This window comes from Lactuca virosa, chromosome 7 (assembly GCF_052849685.1).
Source record: "Lactuca virosa cultivar CGN04683 chromosome 7, Lactuca_virosa_CGN04683_v6, whole genome shotgun sequence".
NCBI lineage: Eukaryota > Viridiplantae > Streptophyta > Magnoliopsida > Asterales > Asteraceae > Lactuca > Lactuca virosa.
The window spans coordinates 64517845-64523442 of record NC_136432.1 but is presented as its reverse complement, the minus strand read 5'-3'; positions in this window follow the sequence as shown (position 1 = coordinate 64523442).

The following is a 5598-nucleotide window of genomic DNA, read 5'->3' as shown; positions in this document are numbered from 1 at the left end:
ATCAAACTCCGGTGGCTTCGTGTTGCTGAACTCTCAGAACAGCAACGAGTCACCTCCCTGAGGCCTAGCAGCAGCAACGGCTGCAGTGGCTGCGGCAACAGCAGCCTCAGTGATAGCAGCGTATCGCTCATCGAACGTCTGTATCAAGGTGGTCTTGATAGACCCAAACATCTCTGGAATCTCTGCTCGGATAGCTGCAGCCACCTCATCGTGGATCATCCTCCGTATCTCCTCATCACTACTCCCACTACTACTCGGGTTGTGGCGTGTACCTACCATGATGTCTCTGAAACACAACACAAAATAATCAGAGACTCACTCGAGCATACTCACACTCGATTACCCGCCCCTACTTGTTCCTTAGCATCCTAAGGATTCTTACTTGGACCGCTCACTGATACGGTGCTTCCAGTAGTACGGGCCCAATACTACCTTCCACACCGCATCAGTGTTCACCCCAAGTCCTCCTCCTCGGATCCCAATTACAAGTACTTTATGCCTCACAAGCTACTCTCACACTAGTCCTCTCATTGGCTCGCTCCTGCTAGGTACTCATACTCAAAGCAAATCACTGATAGCAGAAAACCCTAGGCTAAGGCATCACAAATCAGGCCACCCTAGTCCTAATATATGAATTACCTAGCCTATTCTATAGCATGTATTATATCTCATAATCTCGTAACACAAAAGGAGGGTATTTTGGGAAATCACCGCTCGGCTCTGGCTAATTGTACACACCGCTCCGGCTCGTCTTCTCTTAAACTCTTTCTCATTTTTAGAAAAATTTATCTCTTTTGAAAATGTTTCTCAAATCCTCAGTTTGAGTCCAAACACACCCGAGGGTGCATCCGAATCCCTCAAACCAAGGCTCTGATACCAACTTGTAACGACGTAAATTTACAACAAAATTTTCATTTTCAAACACAATAAAACTCACTTCATAATTCTCAAAATCACATATGGACAAATGTCAACAAGTAAAACACAATCCCAGAATCATAAAGAAAATCTCCCGCCAGTGTGTACAATCATGTCGTTGCCTTGCCGCGATCCTCGGAACTACCTGAAACACATAACACATAACACGGTAAGCATAAAACTTAGTGAGTTCCCTAAAATACCACACACAACACATCTGCCTCTCGAGGCTATAACTCAGTAAGACCCTCCGGTCAATGTGTCTCAGTGGGACCCTCCGGCCCCACAACTCAGATGGACCCTCTGGTCCCTCAAGTCAGCAGCTCAATATAATATACAGTAAGCATATCACAAAACAAATAGCAGGATATCTCAATACACATCTCATTCACATAAGACCCTCTGGTCACACATAAAATTACCACTCAAGGTAAGTATAGTTAGAAGACTCACCTCGTAAGCTAGCAAAAGGAAAACCTCGAACTCGGAATCTCGAACTCTACCCACCAGTCTAGCCTCCGCCTAGCACATAATAATTATCCCTAATTAATATTTGTCCTCAAGAAGCTATACTAACCCTTCCATGCTCACAGGAGGGTAAAAGACCATTTTACCCTCCATGGTCTCAATGTTCCTAACTGCCTTACTCTCAAGACAAGGAAGTCAACATGAGTCAACCGCCAAAGTTGACCCGAATCGCTGAGTACACTCGGGTGACTCGCGGAGTACACTCGTATCCTCTGAATTCTTCTAAGTGTCTCACACGGCTCGTCGAGTTAACCTCCCAACTCGACGGGTTACCAGTGGGTCACGAATCGCGGGGCAACCCGATCCGACTCGTCGAGTCATCGCATAAACTCGGCGAGTTGACTCGTCTGGATTTCTCATATGGACGTCTGAGGCCAGATCTGCAACTCCAACCTCTAGATCCGACCTCCTAATACCCAAAAGTCACGTAAAGGTCCGATCTTGATGACCATGCATGGCATCCATGCTCCAAAATGTCATCACAAGCTCCAAGAAAGGTCTCATGCATGGGGACCTGCCTCTAACTCGATAAAGCTCAAATCTTTGGACCCTTAAGGTCCCCTCTAGTCCAGATCTGAGGTTCTAACCTCAAACCATGCTCAAAAAGATCAAGAATACAACATGCGTGAGAGAAAACCCTAAAAACTCCCCAAAAATGAGATCTAACGAACAAGAGGCCAAGATGAGAGCTTTTTACCTCTGAATAGCAGCAAATGATAGAAGGATGCAAGATCCACAACCTCCTCTTGGATGGATCCACCAAACTCCTCCAATCTCTCCTCCAAAATGCTCAAGAAGGCTTAAGATGGTCTCTCTCTCTCTCTCACTACAATGAAAAGGGCAGGTTAGGGTTTCTCTCTGGGGAAGGTGGCCGCAAAGGGAGGCCATAAGGGCCTTTAAATAGGCCACAAGCCTGAGAAATTAGGGTTTCCTTCAGCAAAGCTGACTCGGCGAGTCAGCTCACGGACTCGTCGAGTCCGCTCATTAATCCGTGTCACCAGTCGCGACTCCACTCGACGAGTTGAGGCACCAACTCGTCGAGTCACTCCACATATCTCAAAATAAACACTTAAAATATTATACCTGGAATCCGGATGTTACAATTCTCCCCCACTAGAATCAGACTTCGCCCCCGAAGTCATGCTCCTCAAATAGCTCCGGATGCTGCTCTCGCATCTCGGACCCTTTTCGATGTTGCCACTGAACCTGAACGAGGGGCACCTCCTTGTTCCTCAAAACCTTCACTTTTCGATCCATAATCGTGATCGGTCTATCGATATAATTCAGGCTCGCATCCACCTGAATGTCCTCTAGTGGCACTACTACCGTCTCATCGGCCACACACTTCCTCAACTGAGACACGTGGAAGGTGTTATGGATCTGGCTCAGCTCCGCAGGTAGGTCCAAGCGGTATGCTACCTTACCCACTCTAGCGGTCACCCTAAAAGGACCGATGTATCGGGGCCCCAACTTGCCCCTCTTCCTGAACCGTATTACCCCTTTCCACGGGGATACCCTCAGGAGAACGAAATCTCCAACCTGAAAACTCGAGTTCGGATCGTCGCCTGTCCGTGTAACTCTTCTGGCGATTCTGAGCCGTCAGTAATCTCTGTCTGACCTGCTGAATCTGCTCAGTCGTCTTGAGCACTATCTCAGTGCCACCCATCACTCGCTGCCCTACCTCTCCCCAACAGATGGGGGTCCGACACCTCCTGCCATAAAGGAGCTCAAAAGGAGGCATGCCGATACTGGAATGGTGGTTCTTGTTGTAAGAAAACTCAGCCAGAGGTAGGTATGTGTCCCAACTTCCACCGAAGTCCATAACACATGCTCAAAGCATGTCCTCGAGCGTTTGGATCGTCCGCTCACTCTGTCCATCTGTCTGTGGGTGGTAGGTTGTGCTAAAATGCAATCGCATACCCAACTCCTCATGGAACTTCTTCCAGAATCTGGAAGTAAATCGCACATCCCGATCTGACACTATAGATATCGGCACCCCATGCCGAGCTACCACCTCTCTCACATATACCTCTGCCAGCTTCTCTGCAGAAGAGCTCTCACTAATAGCAAGAAAGTGAGTGCTCTTCGTCAACCGGTCCACAATCACCCAAATCGCGTCGACACCCCGCGCGCTCCTCGACAACTTGGTGATAAAATCCATAGAAATTTGTTCCCACTTCCACTGGGGAACCTCCAGTGGCTGCAATTTGTCATGGGGACGCTGGTGCTCGACCTTAACACGACGACATGTCAAGCACCTCTCGACTACCCACACAACATCTCTCTTCATACAGAGCCACCAATAATCTCTCTTCAGGTCCAAATACATCTTATTGGCCCTGGGGTGGATAGAGAATCTCGATCTTGTGCCCCCTCCATCAACATACGTCGAGCTCCGCCCGTATAGGGCACCCAAATCCTTCCTCGGAAGGTCATAAGTCCTCTGCTGTCCGTCCCAAACTCGGACACCTGCCCAATCACCCGCTCCCTCTTGCGGTTCTACGGTCTCACGGCCTCCACCTGGGCCTCTCGAATGATATCTAAGACTGGAGTCATCACTGTCATCCTCATACACACGTCTCGGATCGGGGTACTGTCTGCTCTACGGATCAGGGCGTCGGCTACCATATTACCCTTGTCCGGATGATACAGGAACTCGCAGTCGTAATCTTTCACCACATCCAACCATCTCATATGTCTCATGTTAAGGTTGGGCTGATCCATAAGATACTTAAAACTCTTGTGGTCTGTGTATATGGTACACCGAAACCCGTACAGATAGTGACGCCAGATCTTGAGGGAAAACACCACTGCCCCTAGCTCCAGATCGTGGGTGGGATATCTCGTTTCATGAGGCTTCAACTGCCTCGATGCGTACGTTATCACGTGCCCTCTCTGCATCAGTACCGCACCCATACTCGTAATAGATGCATCACAATAAACCACAAAATCTTCCATTCCCTCCAGAAGGGCTAACACGGGAGCCTCACATAATCTCTGGCGAAAGGTCTCAAATGAGGTCTGTTGCTCGGGACCCCAAGTAAACGCAACGCTCTTCCGGGTCAAACTGGTGAGAGGGACGGCGATCTTGGAGAAATCTCTGATAAATCTCCGATAGTATCCGGCCAATCCCAGAAAACTCCTGATCTCGGTGGGGGATCTCGGCACCTCCCATCTCATAACTGCCTCAATCTTGGTCGGATCGACGAAAATACCATTCTGGTTAACAAGGTGTCCCAGGAACTGGACCTCTCGTAACCAGAAATCACACTTGGAGAACTTGGCATAGAGCCTCTCCAATATCAATACACCCAGAATCTCCCTCAGGTGTTCCTCATGTTGCTCCCTGGATCTCGAATACACCAAGATATCGTCGATGAACACAATCAGCGATCGATCCAACATGGGCCTACACACCCGGTTCATGAGGTCCATGTACGCTGCCGGTGTGTTGGTGAGCCCGAAAGGCATCACTACGAACTCATAGTGCCCATAACGTGTCCTGAAGGCCGTCTTCTGGACATCCTCCACGCGGACTCTCATCTGATGATACCTAGATCTCAGATCGATCTTGAAAAACCAAGACGCCCCCTGCAACTGATCGAACAAATCGTCGATCCTTGGAAGTGGGTAACGGTTCTTGACCGTCAACTTGTTCAACTCCCGGTAATCAATGCACATCCGGTGTGAACCATCCTTTTTCTTGACAAAAAGGATCGGGGCTCCCCACATCGAGCTACTCGGCCTGATAAACCCCTTCCCCAACAGCTCCTGCAGCCGTAAGGATAACTCCTGCATCTCCGGAGGCGCAAGGCGATAAGGTGCCTTGGCAATAGGCGCCGCTCCCGACACCAAATCGATCCGAAACTCTACCTGCCTCTCGGGAGGCACTCCCGGCTACTCCTCGGGAAAAACATTTGTAAATTCGTACACTATCGGAACCTCGGAGATAGAACTCGATCTCTCTGTCGCAGCCCACGCATCCATCACATACGCCAAAAACCACATACAACCCTGCTGTAGACTCTGTCTCGCTCTGGTATCCGAACAAAATGCCGACCCAGATCGGGTACCCTCGCCATATACTGTAAGCACTCCCCCACTAGGGTCTCGTATGGTCACCAGCTGATGCTCACAGTCGATTACAGCTCC